This window comes from Sinocyclocheilus rhinocerous, unplaced genomic scaffold, assembly GCF_001515625.1.
Source record: "Sinocyclocheilus rhinocerous isolate Xijiao unplaced genomic scaffold, SAMN03320098_v1.1 scaffold411, whole genome shotgun sequence".
Classification (NCBI taxonomy): Eukaryota; Metazoa; Chordata; class Actinopteri; order Cypriniformes; family Cyprinidae; genus Sinocyclocheilus; species Sinocyclocheilus rhinocerous.
Genome location: NW_015640493.1, coordinates 59,732 through 79,205, shown reverse-complemented (window position 1 = coordinate 79,205; position 19,474 = coordinate 59,732). Strand labels below are relative to the sequence as shown.

Sequence of the window (19,474 nt, the reverse complement as noted above, 5' to 3'; positions counted from 1 at the left end):
ACAGCCAATCAGATCACTAGAACGCTCCGCGCTCCACCAATCAAAACTCTCAATGGGCGGAGTTCCTGTATGTTTTCTGGTTTCCAATGAGAAGATGTTGCGCTGTGGAGTTGGAGACAGATGAGAAATCACTGTTTTACGCTCCGAACGGGAATAACGACACTCTTATTTGAATAAAGACAGTTTCTTCATCTGATGTGGACAATTTAGAGAAGGTAAGCAATGGATTGACAGTTTAATCCTGCTGTATTCATCGTGTTTAACATGTGAAGCCAGCAAGAAGTGCTGCAAGAAAGACAGTTTCGCCATAGCTGAACCAGTGCAATCCTGTGGTAGTATACAGTAACTATTCAGTTAAACATATATGTATATATATGTTTGCATATTTCTCAAAGGCAGTGTATTGCGTATTGACCTTCATCAGGTTTGTGCCGATACCGGAGGAGGCCTTTGGTGTTAAATGTCTTTGTTTTTGTGTGTTTGAACTGTAGATTATCATGATAGAAAGACCTAGACTTTTGTATATCTTCTTTTATATATAGATTATTTTCAGTATACATAAAGAATATCGTAAACTATTTAGGTGTTTGGAAATTTGATATATGATGGAAAGTGTGGATGCTTTGAATCTGTTACCATAGAAGCACACCCGTGGATGCCTTTATTTGTGCCGTTCAGCAGCAACTTTTACAGTATTTTTGTTGACATGAAATACTGACCTGCTATTATTTAATGTTTTCCACCTGCTTCTGATCCGTAGGATCAGTCGGTCATGGAAAACCTGGAAATATAATGGAAATGTAATGGAACATTGAGATTTCCAGGGCTGGGAAAGTGATGGAAATGTGTATAGTGAATATAAATGTTTCTAGTTATGCTCAGCTGTAAAATATTTAATCAGTGTAGATATAATGTATATACAATTTTTTTAAATTTAAATACTTATTTAGTAATATCTAGAAATTGGAAAAATCACGGAAATTCATTGGTCAAAAGTTGTGGGAATCCTGACTTTATCCAGCATCACATGTTGGTTGCATCTTGTGCATTTGTCAGTTTTTATGACTGAATCCTCTTCTTTGTCCATAATTTTAAGATGCATACAACTCGCAGTCCATCCGCATCCATCCAGACAGGGGCAGCTGGAGATGTTCTGGACCTTAGCCTGACTGGCTCTCTGCTCACAGTGGGCCGCAGACCCAGCAGCGCTTCACCTGGAAAACACTTCTCTCGATCCATATCTGTGTCTGTGGCCAGTGATGGCCGGGGGAAGCGAAACACTTTGGTGAGTCTGGCTAGAAGATTGTGTAATTATCAAGAAGATGGTAGTAAGTGTACCTTGTATAAAGTCATTGAGTGATGGTCCTACAAGCAGGTTATTAATGCGATAACCATGCAAATGAAAGCATAAAATTGGACTGTCTATACCACCATCTTCACTTGGAGACTTGCATTTGTCATAAAGGCAGCTTTTCTGAAATGCATGATGTTGTCTTTGCCTTTTGAGACTGCTTTATTAAGATTTAGACAAATGCAAATCAGGATATTTCACTCTCATTATACTAACTCCATTCTTTCTTTGTTTAAAGAAAATAAAATTCTGTCATTATTTTTTGTGGAACACAAAACAATGTAGTTTTTGAAGCATTACATTTCAAGTTGTCTGAAGCCATACAATAACTTGGTTTAAGAACAGACAGAAATCAATAAAATATGCCATTTATTGTGCAGTTTGGACACCAGTAACATCAAATAGCATTGGTTATCTCTTAACCAAATGTCATAACTGCAAGTGAGAGTTGCTCCATTTCAAACCTGTGTTTAGTCTTCAGAAGGCCTAGTATTATAACTGTTTTGCGCTTTCTGTTGTTGGCAGACTGATGCTGGATTGGGAGGCTCACGAGCAATTAAGAATCTGCGACGGTCCAACAGCACCACACAGGTGAACCAGCAGGCCAACACAAGCCGCAGGTACAGATCCATCTGTCATTTCTTTGCATGCCATTTTGAAAGTTTTGATAGCTGTCTTGAAAGTTTGTCTCTTCTGGTGCTGATGCTGGTGAATCTTGCAACTTGTATCTTGAATCTTGTACAAAACTTGTGAAGAACACATCCAGGTGACCAAAAAAAAATCAAAAATAAATATAATAACATTTTATCAGATTGTTTTGATCAAATTAAGCCTGTTCTAGGATATGTTTAGGATCTTTTGTGACATTTATTTTCATAATAATTAAATAAATTTTCTTCTCAGTTCTCTTTACCGTAAATTTTAAAAACATTTTTATATTATATTTATATAACATTTAATGTTTAGAGAATAATATTTAATAATAATTATATATTAAATTGTATGATATTTGTATGATATGGTATGATGTACTTTCTGTAGTTTATGCTGATATTCATTATAAAAAGCATTGTATTACAATATTTATTTACCATAATACAGTTTTAAAAATACTGTATTGTACTGGTAAGAATCTTAATAGGGAAAAAGCTCAAAAATAAAATGAGGTACAATAAATACTATATATTTTTGTACTGTACTATATATTTTTGTATTATGGCAATAATAAAGAGTTTTTTTCCCCCCAACACAGTAATGAGAATTTGAGATTAAAATCTGTTTAATTATAATGAAAATATTGTCCCATTGCAAAAATCAATTCAAATCAAATCTCTGTCCTAAATGGTCCTTTGTAAATCTTGGTCCTAAAATGGTCTTTATGTAAAATGTTATAAATAATTATAATTTCTTTCTTTTGATTTTGGGATGAAATGAATATGTTTTTCAATGAATATGAGATTCACTCATCAACATGTGCCAGCTGTCCTATTCAGACTTTGAGAATGAACTATCCCCAAGGGATGTGAGTGAGAGGTTAGCTGACAACTTATTCAACATATATGACTTTTTAAAAGTAATGATGGCATGTTTGTGCACGTACATGTCTAGTGCACATGCCTGCATGCACTCACTTCACACAAGCTGTGGTATGGTCTGGTTGATCACCTCCTAAATGTAGAAGTTGAGGGTTTTTACCTTTAAAGCAGCAACAGTTGGGGGTTGAATGATTTTGGGTTTTTCCAGACAATAGCTATTGTAGCCTGGCGGCTGCAGCACAAGCCAAGCAAGAGGGGGCTGGGTTCTCTGGTTTCGCTCGAATGAGGACGCAGTGAAAGGAGAAGTGTGCATTCTGAAATTCTTTTGTCCGGCAGCTGCCAGTCCTGCCCTCCCGTCCCACTGCATCCTGGGATGCCACAAGGGGGTTTAAATGAAGGAACAACCTAATACCCCTCCCCCCTTCCCTCTGGTGCTTAATAACTGTCATTCCGTGACCTCTCTTCCCTTCTGAATTGCTAAAAAAGAGGAAACGTGGAGGAATGTAGTTCCGTGAATTGCTTTTCATTGGACCAGCTGACGCTAGGCGCCCCTTACACCCCCAAAAACACTCACATATACATACTGAAGTTGCTAGCACAGATGCCGGTAGGTCAGACATAGGGGTGAGCATCATGTTAAACATTTTATGCAATTTAAATGCGGAGGGATGCGATTGCCATATGCCTATGGACATCTGTCCCTTTAAAATCAGCCTCCGCTGAAGTATTCCTCTGCTGTGAGCCCAGTGCAGCTGTTGTCACCTCCGAAAAGGAAACTTTTTTTTTGATATGCTCATATGATACGTTTAGCCTAAAAAATAGTCTGGTTGTTTTTACTGGAGATAGATCTCAGGTCATGCACTGGATTTGCCTCTATTTTTGTTTTAAAGAAGGGAAACGCAGACTAGGTATTCCTAATATTTCTAAAATGCATTTGAACAAGCATCCCACAAGTATTTATTTATAGCATGTAACTCGTCCTGTACTAGCTGTGCAATGGACACTATATATTTTTTCCAAGTCCATTCAAAAGTATGGGGTGAGTATGATTGATTTTTTTTTTAAATAAATTAATACTTTTATTTAGCAAGGATGCATTAAATTGATCAAAAATTACATTTTATAAAGTTACTATACATACTATATATATTCACAAATATACTTAGTATATATATATACAGAAGAGGGAAGCTGGCGTCTCTCTGGCTGCCAACTTCACTGCCAACAACAGGTGGGAAGCCGTTTTCTCCTACGGTTTAGACACTACTGTGTACAAATGGGTAGCTTTCAAACTCTCTTGTTGCCATGACAACAGTGTCACAGGCAACAGATTCACTATTACGCCTTTTTTTGTGCTTGTCAATCAAAGCATTAGTATGCCAATAGGGAGAAGAGAGCTAGATTCCTTTCAATTTTATGGCTTTTAAAATATAGCACTAGTCAAATTTTTAGAGACCCTTGACTAAATTTATGTCTCGTGATTTTATGAATCCTTTCAACTAAAAGTTCATGCTTGAATTCTTGAAATTGTTTCTAAATTGTGAGTTTCTTCTGTTTAAAAGTTTGTAAGTAAGGTCAGTAAGATTTTTTAAATTAATATTTTCATTCAGCTAGAATGCAATAAAGTGATCAAAAGTGACCGTAAAAGACATTTATGTTATAAAAGATTTCCATTTCAAACAAATACTGTTTAGACTATCCATTAATCAAAAAATCCTGAAAAATATATCATAGTTTCCACAAAAATATTAAGCAGCACATCTGTTGAAAACAATATATATTAAAATATATTAAAAACAGAAAACAGTTATTTTAAATTGTAATAATATTGCACAATATTACTGTATTTTTGAGCAAATAAATTCAGCCTTGGTGAACATAAGATGCTTCATTCAAAAAGACTGCATATATATTTTAGATTATGGTATGTAAAAATGAATTTGAATATGTAGAATGTCTTTGTGTTGACTTTCAGGAGCAATAAAGCAGCTGTGGGTAACTCCGTGACCACCATCCTTCATAATAACCACTCAGAGAAACCCCTCACTCCCAAGAGCTCCAATCAGAAACCCTCCTTCAAGTAGGTTCATTATGACTTTGAATGATTGCACATCTGTGTGAGCTAATCTTAGACACGAGTCCTCTAAATAAGGCTCTATTTTGCTTGAGTGTGCTGTGTCTAGGCCTACACATTTACAGTGATTTACCCTCTCTCTGTTTTAACAGTAACATAATCAAAGCCACCGTAAATGATGATGTGACTGTGGATGTGAGCTGTTCTCTTACTAAGTCTCAGAAGAACTTCTCCTCTGCGTCATCAAGCTCCAACAACAATGCCCCCCATAGCCCCCGAAGCCCAGGTCAGCCACGCAGACGAGAAGTGACCGAGGAGGAGGCCGAAAGGTCAGCAGTGTTTTCCAGCCCTCAGTTGTTTACACCCTAGCTGTGATCATCTCCGTGCAATGTTTGATTGACCTTTGAGACATTTCAAACTGTTTACAGGTATATTCAGCAGGTGAACCATGCTGCTATTACCATCCAGCGTTGGTATCGTCGCCATGCCAACAGAAAGAGAGCCAATGTGAATACAATCAAACACCTCCTCATATCCAAAAAGAAGGTAATCCAAGGAGGTCTATAAAACCTTGACTTACATTAATGTTTAATCATAACACATAATATATTAATATTTGAATTAAAAAAATGTATTTAATCAGAATACATGACTACTTTTAAATGCCCTGCAATTTAGATTATTTTTGCTTCCAGGTGATGTAGTTACAGTATCTACCAGCAGAGGCTATAAACCTGTAGTGGATATTGTTTAAACGAATGGTTAAGCTTTATGCAGGGTTCCCACGCTTCTTGAAAGTACTTGAATTTCAGACATGTGGATTCAAGGCCTGGAAAGTACTTGAAAACAAACATAGGTCCTTGAAAGTGCTTGAATTTAATTTGAAATACATTTTGTTTATGGCGCCATTTAAAAAATTGTCCTATATGTTCTGTCAAAGACAGAACAAGCGGCACTAATGATTGGGGGTGGAGCTGGGGGAGCGCGAAAAAAACTAAAACGTGTGTGTTGATGCGCAGCCTAGAGTCCTGAGTGAAGTGTAAGTAGTGAAATGTTAAGTAATGTAAGGTCTTTCGTGACACTACATATGCTGTGGTGTGAATTTGATAGGTGCTTGATATAAAATAAATGGTGCTTTAAAAAGTCCTTGAAAGTCCTTGAATCTGGTGTTCATGAAAGAGTGGGAACCCTGTTTATGGTATCTAGCCTAATTCAAAGGTATCGCTCCCATTCTTACGGGTATTTTGACGTATTTTATATAGGAGAGAGAGCAGAGAGCAGAGGAGGAGAAAACCGCTGAATCACTGAAGAAGAAAGAAGATGATCGAAAGCGCATCAGGGAGGAGAAAGCTCGTCTGGCTCGCCTTACCGCCATACAGGTACAGCAGTCTTCAGAAATTATATGCAGAACTAATTACGGTTAAAAAGTTTGGGGTAAGTAATATATTACGTTTTTAAGGAAGTTAGTACTTTTATTCAGCAAGGATGCATTAAATTGATAAAAAATGACTGTAAGGACATTTATAATGTTACAAAAATTTCAGTTTCTATTCCTCGAAGAATCCTGAAAAAAAAAAAAGATTCAAAAATATATTAATCAGCACAACTGTTTTCAACATCTATACTAATTTTGAATAATGTTGTGAACACCAATCAAAATATTAGAATGATTTCAAAGGAAAAAAATTCTATTTTAAAATATATTCAAATAGAAAAGAGATTGTTTGTAGTAATATTTCACAATATTACTGTTTTTTATCAAATTAATGCAGTCTTGGTGAGCATAACGGTACATTCACACGGGGTGTCAGCGTTAACACTTTTCATTTACTTTGAATGGGTGACGTCATGCGTTGCCGAACTGAATTGTGGGTCCGTCAGCATCAAATCGTTGCTCACGGCAAAAGTTGAAAATTTCTCAACTTTTCAAGCGCCAACGGAGGCGTCAGCCAATCAGATCGCCTTATGCAAATAGCCTAAATCAGACGCTAACCAGTTGCGGTCCAATGTAATTGGCTGTTGTCACTATGACGATCGCGTCGGCGCCAAGCTTCAGATACGCCCTCCGTCAACGGTTGGCGCCGACGCCCCGTGTGAATGTACCGTAAGAGAGCTTTTGAAAGCATTACAAAAGTCTTACTAACACCAAACTTTTGAACGATAGTGTAGTTTGCACTGCTTTTTCAGTTTGTGTTGGCTAAGACATTGTTTTCTGACTTATTGGTGTATTTATTTGTGCATCCAAAACAGGAGCTTCAGCAGAAAAGAGCCCAACGTGCTGCAGAGGTACAACAGATAGCAGAGGAGGAGGTAGAGGCACTAAGACATGCAGGGAAAGTGGGGTGTAAAAAACTCACCAAGAGTTCACCCACTTCTTCCACTGACTTCAAGGCAAAGAACACAGGTGCATACTACTCTCAGTCTGATCAAACTAAATTTCCTGTACCTAATTGTCATTTTTTAATACTTTGTAGGTGAATATCATGAAAACATTTTTCTCTTCAGTCATAGAAAATCAATCTTAAGTAGTAACACGGTTTGTCATTTATTCTTCAGATTCTAATGTGAATGTGGTGCCTGATCCGGATGATGTGACAAATCTGAGGGCTGCATCACCTGGTTCTGTATGCAGAGGATCTCAGTGTTCTCAGGTATCCTCTCGCAACATGATTCCATCAGCTGTGAAGATAAAATGAACACTTTTGCTCATCACATCACTTCATTCCCTCAGGAGATCCTCCAGAGGTCTGTGAGCATGGAGGACCAGCGGCAGGGGGCGTCATCGAGCAGGGCACAGTCAAAAACCACTCTAAATGACTTGCTGGACACACTGAAGCTCTTAGAAGAGGAGCCAGAGAGACTGTCAGAGCCCAAGAGCTACAGGAAGGACAAGTATGCGTGGATTGATGAGGTGAGTTGACTTATCTTAGTATATACAGTTCTATATATACACTACCATTTCTTATGCTCACCAAGGCTGCATTTATTTGACCAAAAATACAGTATAAACTAATATTATAAAATATTATTACAATTTAAAATAACTGTTTTCTAGTCTAGTTTTAACATGTAATTTATTCCTGTGATGGCAGCACTGAATTTTCAGCAGTCATTACTCCAGTCTGCAGTGTCACATGATCTGACACATGCTGATTTGGTGCACAAGAAACATTTCTGATTATTTTCAAAGTTGAAAACAGTTGTGCTGCTTTATATTTTTGTGGAAACCGTGATACATTTTCTATTAGGATGAATGAATGTATCCTTGCTGAATAAAACTAATCTCTTTTGACCCAAACTTTTGAATGGTAGTGACCTTTTTTATGGTTGGCTAACCTCCACATGGATTTTTTTTTCAGGATGAAGACTCCAACTCCCTGACAACGGATAATGTGGAACGGCACAGGCAGCTGAGTCAGACCCCAGCCCTACCAGATGGGGGCGCTCTGCTTTCAGAAGCCAAACTGCAGAGCATTATGAGCTTCCTGGATGAGATGGAGAAGTCAGAGCAGGAGAGACCACGCTCAGTCACCTCTGGATCCCATAGAGAGGTAAGCATATATGAACTGAGCATATGAAGCTCAGTTTTTATGCTGTATCAGCAATGAATTTTATATTCATGTGTATGTGACTGTAGGTGGTGTTGTCCGAGGAAGATCTAGCAGTTGTGGAGCAAGCCTCAGCCACAGCTGCTGAGGTCACCAGCTCTATGATGAAACTCAAACTGGAGCTGGATGAGAAAAAACGCACAGTCAATATGCTACAGACAGCACTGGTAAAACAAACATCCACACATTTGCATATATTATCATCAGTATGGTTCAGTGCGCTCTATACCTTCAACCTCCAATGATGTTACATACGTGTACAGGTGCATCTCAATAAATTAGAATGTCGTGGAAAAGTTCATTTATTTCAGTAATTCAACTCAAATTGTGAAACTTGTGTATTAAATGAATTCAATGCACACAGACTGAAGTAGTTTAAGTCTTTGGTTCTTTTCATACTTTCCAGAAGGCCAACAATTCATTAAAAATGTTTTTTTTTATTGGTCTTATGGAGTATTCTAATTTGTTGAGATAGTGAGTTGGTGGGTTTTTGTTAAATGTGAGCCAAAATTATCACAATTAAAAGAACCAAAGACTTAAACTAGTCTGTGTGCATTGAATTTATTTAATACACGAGTTTCACAATTTGAGTTGAATTACTGAAATAAATGAACTTTTCCACGACATTCTAATTTATTGAGATGCACCTGTATGTGCAATATGCAACAGATGATCCATGAATTGTGCTGTCCAAGACTAATATAAAGGTGAATGTGTTTCTGTAGGCCCAGCAGAGGGAGCTGACTATCCGGCATGTGAAGGAGACTGAGAAAGAGCTCAATCATACGTTCCAGTTACAGAAACAGCAGTATGAAGCTACGATACAGAGACACTTGACGTTTATAGACCAGGTATTAATCTCAACACACTTCAAATACAATTACATTGGACGCATTGAAGTAAAAACTGGATGCAAGAGATGCTTAATTGCCATGATAAATAATGTCATAATGCAAAAACCTGTTTTAAAAATATAGGCTTCATTTACACATTATATTTTTGCAGAAATGGAATACTGTAAACATTTTAATTGAATATAAAACATGTACAATTATATATAAATGTTTATACATTTATTTTATAAGTCATGTTTATACAAATATTTTATAAATCGATATATTATTAAATAGATTTAGTTTCTGGAGAATATTCGAATGATTTCTAAAATTCTACTAAAATAATTGCTGCTGAAAATTCAGCTTTTCCATCAAAGGAATAAATTATATTTTGAAATATAGTAAAATAGAAAAAGTCATTTTAGATTGTAATAATATTTCACATTTTAAATATCTTACCCACCCCCAAACTTTTGAATGGTAGTGTGTATGTGTGTGTGTGTGTGTATGTGTGTATGTATATATATGTATATATATATGTATATATGTGTGTGTGTGTGTATATATAAAGCATATAAAATATATATAAAAGCCTATATAAAAGCAGCACAACTGTTTTCAACATTGATAATAAATCAGCATATTAGAATGATTTCTGAAGGATCATGTGACACTGAAGACTGGAGAAATGGCTGGAGTGATGGCTGATGAAAATTTCAGCTTTGTATCACAGAAATAAATTATAATTTAAAATGTATTAAATTAGAAAAACATTATATTAAATTGCAATAATATTTCACAATATTACAGTTTTTCTGTATTTTTGATCAAATAAATGCAGCCTTGATGAGCATAAGAAACATCTTTAAAAATACATTACAAATCTTACTAATCCCAAACTTTTGAATGGCAGTGTATGTCTAACTAGTAGATGAGGTTGTACATGATTTAATGTGTCTCTCTTTCTCACTCAGCTGATTGACGATAAAAAGGCCCTGAGCGAACGCTGTGAGGAAGTAGTGGGAGAACTCAAGCAGGTGGATCAGAAATACACTAAGAAGATCGCTCAGATGCAGGAGCAACATGAGATGGTGAGATTCATGTTTTGAAAAGTTGGTGTACTGATATGATTGATGAGGTGCCCAGTGTTAATTTTGACAGCAAATTTTGATTTAGTTTTAGTCATAGTCTTTTGACTAAAATTCCCTTTAGTTTTAGTCATATTTTAGTCATCTGAATTGTTTTTCGTTTTAGTCTAGTTTTTGACTAAATATCATAAGATTTTAGTCGACTAAATCTACAGTAAATTTAGTTGGCTAAAATCTAATGGGTTTAGTTACAGTGCATTTATTAAGCATTTCTCTAAAATTTCCAAACTCATTATATAGGTTTGATATTAAGGTTTTATCATGATAGACACCGATTTAACTGCGGTGACACAACATTCCTTTGTGTTAAAATTAAATAAAACCACTTCTCATAAAGAACACGAACATGGTCTTCTTTTTAATGAAATACCAACGGTTATATAGGCTAGTTATGGATTCTTTATAGCAACTTGTTTACCATATTCTTCATTCTTTCAAGCAGACATATTTATTTCTATAAATATAGATTAATCTTTAGGGCTACTAAAGTTTTTCAGTCAAGAGCAGTGTGTGATTGTTTACGTTCACTTAAGACGTAATCAACTGTGTTTACGTGAATACTCATCAAAACGGACAATTCGACATCATTTTGTGTGTAATTCTTGGTTCATGCGACGTGAAAGAGTACTCGCGCGCTGTGAGACACGCTTTATGTGTGTATGCTTCAGTGTCTGCGCTCAGAAAACCGGACCGAATTGAGTTCTCTCTTGCGTCGTCAGATTTATCCATATGTCTGTTCTTCTCTTACTCCCACATATTAAAATTTTTTAACGTTTTATGTGACGTGCAGCAAGTGTATGTTAGCTTATGTCCCGCCGGTTCATCTAACCTCCGAACCACGCAGCAGATTCGTTCTGAATGAATCTCTTCCCAAATCGTCCCTCCCTAACATTTTCATCTCATTTTTATTAGTAGATGAAAATGTCAATAGATTTACGTCATAGTTTTTGTCATTCAAAAAGAGTTTGTTCGTTATCGTCTCGTTGTCATCGGTGAAAAAAATGTTGTTGACGAAAATTACTCGTCAACGAAATTAACACTGGGTGCCTCTGAGCAAAGTTTTTGCATCAGCTTTGGCCACAAGGGGGCTATCGAGCTTTAAATGTCTACTGAAGTGTATTATAGACTATGTAGCAGATCAGTGCCCTGTGTTGGTTTCAACAGCTATTGTTTTCACTGGTTTGTGGTTCTCTCTGCTGCTGTCAGTAGCTGTATCTCTGCACATAATCTTGAGTATGTGCGCATGAACTTGTGCACAACATCAAATGCATGTTCGCTTGCCGTGTTGCTTAGCCACTGCTAACTGTTTCTCTATTCTGCATTTGTTGTGTGTTTCTCTCTTTATCTTTCCTTCCATCTACCTGTAGGTTTGGCAAATTCTGGGTCCCATGTGTGAGGTAACTCTTGTTTTTCTAACCTAACCCCTCATCACTCCCTTGTTCTGTCATTTTCCATTCTTTTATTCAACTCGTATCTAACACAGACTTGCAGACTTTTCATTTTGCTTGGAGCCATTAACCTTGCATGCTTTTTTTTAACCTCAAGGAAGCATCCAACTGGCTGTTGATGACTTACTGTAATAACAAGAGTATTTCAAACGTATTTCCAAGCTGGTCAAACTGCTGATCTCGAGACCTTGCTTCTTTTTCCCAATTTCACAGCTTGTGTTTGTGCGAATGATGTGTGATATCATTATTTTCAGTTACATTTTAAATAATGAACATTTCATCAGTGTATTTTGGTGTTCCTGTTGTACATAGGAAGGAGTTAACCGCGTGTTACTTTAATTTGTTGCACATTTAAGATGGAAACAAAATACAAAAATAGCCAAACAGAAAAAAAAGATTGAATTATGTACTGAATAAAGTTTGAATATCTGTACATTGAACAGTTCTGCCTGAATTAATTACTGCAGTGTAATACTTTTATTCTTATATTCCATTCATTTATTATTCATCATGCTTTTTAAATAAAATGATTGCTTTAGTGCAGAAATGCAACTCTTTACTAAGAAAGGCCAAAAATCAATACTTTTAGATTTGAAACTTTGATAATAAAGTTAAACTTTAGTTGTAATACACAAAAAATCGTCAATGAGAGATGTAGTGACGTGCAACTCATTCTTTGTGTTGGATCTTTCGATTGAATCAATTGATCCAGTTCACAAAGCCCATCTGAACGACTCGCTAACAAATCAGACATGATCACTACTTCTCTCAATAAAGTTCAAATGTTTGAGTATTACACTCAGAGGTATCCTATGACTTTGGACTTAGTTTTATGATACATTCGTGGTGTTTTTGCATCTTTTTAACACTAGAAAATGTCAGACCCCATTCATTGTAATTAGACAATGAACGTGATTTTCTTCTTCTGTGCTCCAGTAAAACAAAAATTTTAAGTTTGGAATCAAATGATTTTGAGTAAATGACAACAGAATTTCCACTTTTATGTAATTTATTTCTTTACAGTTACCCAGTAGCCATAGTGTCCTGCCATGACTGATGTTTTCTCTTTCTGTTTAACCCTCCTTCCATCTCTCTCTTTCTCCACAGGACATTAAGAAGCTGAAAGAGTTAATGAGTGCCACGGAAAAGTTCCGCCGGGAGAAATGGATTGATGAGAAGACCAAAAAGATCAAGGAGATCACTGTAAAAGGTCAGCAGAGTTCAACAACAAGCATCTGTTCACACCAGTGCTACTACAGCTCTCTGACTGGAATCAGATCACCGCACCTTTCAGCAATATCCATTACAGCCCAGCCTGCCTGCTTATGTCACACATTTATGATTTTTATCTGTGGCATTAAGAAAAGAATAAAATGGATTATAGATGCCACACCTGGGAAAAAATTAATCACGTTCTTCAAGTGCCTTTGTTAAACTGTGTAACCTTGTTTACAAACAGAAGATACAGGCTTTTGGTGAGCTACTATAATCACACCTTTTTTTCTTTTTTTTTTAACATCTTCCAATCGAAGCCGTTATTTATTTATATATTTATATTATATTTTATTTTATATTTTATTTTAGGACACAACACCAATAAAACATCTGAGACAACCAGTGCAAATTCTATTTTTAATATTTTGCCAATTTAATACCATTTTTAATTACAAATTAAATGTTTACGTCAGCTATTTAAGTTTTGATTTTAAATGAAAAATATGATCCTAGGGAATGGGATGGGAATTTTGAATCCCATTTAGGGCTTGCAAAATCACTAGTCTGACGTCCCGGGGCTATTGTGTCTTCCAGTTGGGCTACCAAAATGTATCACTGCCCTGAAAATATATCTTAATAACAGGGTTCCCGCAGTTCCTTAAAGTCTTAAGTCTTACATTTTCATTTCATCTTACCTATCCACCTTTTTAATCGATGAGCACCAGCATGATGGATTCTAACTTCCATTTGGATGCTGTTGTTCTGGTTTCCATAGAAATCCATGTTAAGATTGGGTAAAAAGATCGGCTAATTTAAAGGGATAGTTCACCCAAAAATGAAAATTTGATGTTTATCTGCCTACCCCCAGGGCATCCAAGATGTAAGTGACTTTGTTTCGTCAGTAGAACACAAACGAAGATTTTTAACACAAACCGTTGCAGTCTGTCAGTCTTATAATGGAGATGAATAAGAATCACGGCTTTGAGAGTAAAAAAAAACATACACAAACAAAACCAAATTAAACCCTGTGGCTCGTGACGATACATTGATGTGTAAAGACACAAAACGATCGGTCTGTGCAAGAAACTGAACAGTATTTATATCGTTTTTTTACCTCTGATTCACGCAATGTCCGCTGTCGGCGCGTCCTCCTGAGTGCGTTCTCAACAGCAGGCGCGTGAGGCGTCTATCCGGCCCTCAACCTTAAATGAGTTTGACACCCCTGTTGTAGATAGAGTGTCAATGGTCCATTTGAGAGATAGGTGGCGGTAGTGCACTTATAAGTCTTTGCGGCCGCAGGGTTTAATTTGGTTTTGTTTGTGTATGTTTTTTTTTATTCTCAAAGCATTATTCCCATTCACCTCCATTATAAGACTGACAGACTGCAATGGTTTGTGTTAAAAATCTTTGTTTGTGTTCTACTGAAGAAACAAAGTCACCTACATCTTGGATGCCCTGGGGGTAAGCAGATAAACATCACATTTTCATTTTTGGGTGAACTATCCCTTTAATTAAACTGAAACTTTTTCAATATAACTAGCTATAAAAATGTGTGCAGGATTAAGCTGTACTGTTGTTGGCTGCCACAGTAACAGCAATAAACTTAAGCAATTCCTGTAAAGTTTTGTGCACCAGCAAATCTGTTTGTGTCAAGCAGCGTATGCCTTGTATTCTGTCAAACGCTGACAAGAGAAAACGAGCATAGCTTGCAGCGCCTAGGTTAAAATACTGTGTGTGAAATAATAAAATAATGTGTGCTTTTATCATTTTGTGGACAAAGTCCCTGAAATTCACCCCGATCAGGAGCTGTATGTAGGATATGTGCGCTCATCTGTTTTCAATGGTGCAAACCTCGCCATGTATGCTTTTTAAAACTATTTTCATAGGTTTAACGTTATATTATCGACTTGGAAAATACGTTAATTTGACTAGAAACACCAGAGACCGGAAATGTAAAGCATTGTTCCCGTATGAGTTGGGTGCGACTTCAGCGTTCAGGAAAAAGGTGGATAATACCTGATAAAGTAGCGTTTATGAGCGCAGAGCTGCTTTGTGTACTGGGGAAACATGCCATTGTAATTCAAACATTACATCAGCAAATAGTGAGAATAGTAGTTTTATTCTTTTCCTTCTTTGAATTCCATTGTAATTTCCCTGATTATTTCAATGCTATTGCAAACATTTGTGTTATTTTTGAATAATGTTTACATAACTGTCTCCTCCTGTATGCTCTCAGGCCTGGAGCCAGAGATTCAGAAGCTCATAACCAAACACAAGCAGGAGCTGAAGAAACTCCGAGTTCTTCATGAGGCAGAGCTGCTTCAGGCAGACGAGAGGGCTGCCCAACGTTACGTCAGGCAGACCGAGGAATTACGACAGCAGTTGGAGAGTGAAAGAGATGAACAGTGCCAGAGAGAGAGAGAACTGGCCAAGCAGAGGTAAACATACCCTCACATACTCAGATGTGTCCAGTGCACAGAATCATCTGCTCACAGAATACACATCTGGGACCAGTTGCATAAACATAGCCACTATGTTAAGACTGTCTTAAGAACTAGTTTGACCAACTAGTTGTTAGCTAAGAGGTAATCAGACTTACCTTTTGGATTCAAATGAGACCATTCTCCCTTTTTATAACTGACTTTAAGAAGTTATGACCAGTCTTAAAGAGAACAAGTTAGATGACGAACTCTTTAAGTCTAGTCTAAGCGGTTTATGCAACAGGCCCCTGTTCATCAGAGATCAAACCAGTGACAGAGACGGGCAACCAAGACGATGTGTTCACAGATGTTAGAACACACAAGCACATTCAAACTCTGAAAAAAGAAAGGGAGACTGGAAAAGTGCTACAGAGGAAGCTGACTAGACATGATCTCAAAGCTAAATACTGCTTTTGAAAACACACACACACACACACACACAGTGTGTATTTCCTGTTGGAAAAAAAAAAGCAATTTATTTCTGTGGTGGCAAAACTGGATTTTCAGAAGCCATTACTCCAGTCTTCAGTGTCACATGATCTTTCAGAAATCATTCTAATCTTTGATGAAAAGCAATTTTGAAAAACAGCACTTATTTGAAATGTAAATCTTTCAAAAATTAAGCTTTGACTATTTTCCACAAAAAAAAAAAGACAAAAAAACAGCATAAAGGTTTTGAAACAACATGAGTGTGAGTGAATAATGACGTTGTCTTTTTTTTTTTTTTTTTTGTCAACTATTCCTTGAATATTTGTGTGGATAGTGAATAAAAGTCAAAGTAATCAAGTAAGCCTAAATGTGTTTGGCTTTATTGAGGAGGCATATTCTTCCTCCCACATTCCATGAATTTCTCCATTCAGTCCTGAAACTCTCTAACTGATTTCTGTCAGACTTGTGGATTATTCATAGGGGATAATAAAATCAGCATGAGTATGTGTGTTTATTAGGTTATGTGTGTATGACAGAAAGAGAAGCAGATGGGAAGGTATGTCTGTGTTTTGTGTGGGCGGAAAAAAAAATTTTGCACACACCTTCTGCATGGCTTTTTTCCATTGTTTCACTTTATGCAAAACAGATAATGGGACAAACACACTCCCAAATTGAGCGCCGATTACATGTTTTAATGGAACAGTTGTATCCTATTCACAAAAATAAGGCGAGATAGTGGCTGAAAGATCATTTCAGGCCATAAACACAAGGTAAAAAAAAAATCCCCCAAATCTTTGGCGGTCTTCAATTACTGTTGCCAAGATCAGTAGAAAATGTATACAAATGCACCTCTTAAATAAACCTGAGCTTCTCTGGGTGTTTACTGTGGGTATTATGTTAATAAGGATTTTGTCTAAGTGCATACAGTAAGTTTGTTTTGTATATAAAACAAAAATGAAGTCCTAATTTCCCATGCATTGAATCATAAGAACACATAATCATTGAAAGTCTATGTACAACTGAGAAAATAAATGTGTGCTTGTGTCTCAGGTTTGAGAAACAGCTGCAGGAAGAGGAGAACGCGCTGCAGCAGCAGAGGAGACGTCTGTATAAAGAAGTGTCAGAGGAGAAAGAGCGAATCACACAGCTGGCAGCCAGGTCAAATTACTGAACAATCTTTCTAGCCAGGAATTAATCATTATTCTAATAATAATAATTGATAAATTTATAATAATTAATAACTTCTAAAATAATTAAAGAAACTTCCATGTGTTTTCATGTTGTGATAATTGAAAGTTGATTTATTTTATTTTTTTATCCAGTGTTTCAGTAAAAATATCAACAACAAAAAAAGATAAAAGATTTCGCTTTTCTTTCTTGGCAAACATAACTAAAGTTACTCAGATTTATGCTTAAAACAAGAAATGACAGTTGAGTAAGAAATGTGAGAAATATTAGATAAAACAAGTCAAAATAGTAATTTCATAAGTCTTGTTTTAAGAATTTAGATGTTTTTAAAGGACAGCAAGACTAACAAAAAAAAAGGCTTACCCAGTAATTTTTTTGAGTGTCCAAAAGAGAGGAACTAGAGTAGATAAAAGTTAAGTTATAACTAAATGGAAATGTGTTTGTGTGTTATATAGGCAGCATGCCGAGCTGGAGGACTTAAGGAAGCAGCTGGAAAAGAACAGCTCTTTGGCAGCAAGAGCACTGAGAGAAGAGCTGGAGAAGAGCAGAGAAGAGCAGGAGAGACGACACCAGGTAAAACACTTGCACATCTCCCCTCCCCTCCCTTAATCTAGTTTTTTAAAGTTTTTTGTTTTCTAGTTTTTTAAAGAATTCTCTTCTGCTCACCAAGCCTACATTTATTTGATACAAAATACAGCAAAATATTTTTACTATTTAAAATAACTGCTTTCTATTTAAATATATTTAAAGGGGTCATATGATGCTGCTAAAAAGAACATCCTGTTGTGTATTTGGTGTAATGAAATGTGTTTATGCGGTTTTGATTCAACAACTCGCTCTTAAACCTACTGGATGAATCAGCGTTTTTGAACGATTCTCTTGAATAAATGATTCATTCAATTATACATTTTTTAAGTCACTTTTGCAATGCAAACAATGCAATCGACACAAACGTTATGTGGCAGTTACTTTCAAACGCGGATTTGCTCTATTTTAGTTCGCGCTACCATAGACATCAATGTTTATAACGGAATTATAAACTTCCATCCCAGTATTTCTGGGATAATATGAATGACTGTACGACAGAAATAATACTGTGTAGTTGAAAAGACTGTGTGAAGCTGTTTCTTAACCAAACATGGTAACTGCTCTCTGCCTGTTAAATATAGCCAACCCTATATATAAAACTAATTGTATCTCATGTTTAATCACTACAGAGCAGACAGAGACAGCGGCAAATGTCGGAAGGACTAGCCGAGTTGAGGCTGCTCTCGGCAGATACATGAGCACTGACCGCCCGCTGATCGCCTGGAGCTCCGAAATCAGCATAGCAAATTTTCAAATAGGCGCTATCTTTATAAATAAATCGCAGATTTTAGTTTTAAACAATTACATTCTCGCCTGAAAAACCCTTAAAACTCATTTGACTGGTAGTGTATATGTATTTAAAATATAATATATTTAATACACCAATTTAATATTAAAATTATGAAAAAGTAGTTCGAATCAATGATTCAACAACTCGCTCTTAAACCTACTGGATGAATCAGCGTTTTTGAACGATTCTCTTGAATAAATGATTCATTCAATTATACATTTTTTAAGTCACTTTTGCAATGCAAACAATGCAATCGACACAAACGTTATGTGGCAGTTACTTTCAAACGCGGATTTGCTCTATTTTAGTTCGCGCTACCATAGACATCAATGTTTATAACGGAATTATAAACTTCCATCCCAGTATTTCTGGGATAATATGAATGACTGTACGACAGAAATAATACTGTGTAGTTGAAAAGACTGTGTGAAGCTGTTTCTTAACCAAACATGGTAACTGCTCTCTGCCTGTTAAATATAGCCAACCCTATATATAAAACTAATTGTATCTCATGTTTAATCACTACAGAGACACCAGAGACAGCGGCAAATGTCGGAAGGACTAGCCGAGTTGAGGCTGCTCTCGGCAGATACATGAGCACTGACCGCCCGCTGATCGCCTGGAGCTCCGAAATCAGCATAGCAAATTTTCAAATAGGCGCTATCTTTATAAATAAATCGCAGATTTTAGTTTTAAACAATTACATTCTCGCCTGAAAAACCCTTAAAACTATTTCATGACACAATAACAGTAATATTTAGAAAATTACGCGGGTTTTTGGGCA

General features: G+C 36.4%; 1 long non-coding RNA gene and 1 pseudogene across 1 annotated transcript; both read left to right on the top strand.

The window, feature by feature from the left end:
- The first annotated feature begins 77 nt into the window (after nucleotides 1-77).
- Nucleotides 78-1,965, top strand: LOC107753239 (uncharacterized). Its single transcript, XR_001641446.1, has 3 exons — nucleotides 78-215; nucleotides 1,097-1,285; nucleotides 1,877-1,965. It is a non-coding gene; the product is annotated as an uncharacterized LOC107753239 (long non-coding RNA).
- Nucleotides 1,966-2,822: 857 nt separating this feature from the next.
- LOC107753264 (centrosomal protein of 131 kDa-like) overlaps nucleotides 2,823-19,474 on the top strand; it is a 21,730-nt pseudogene continuing 5,078 nt past the window's right edge.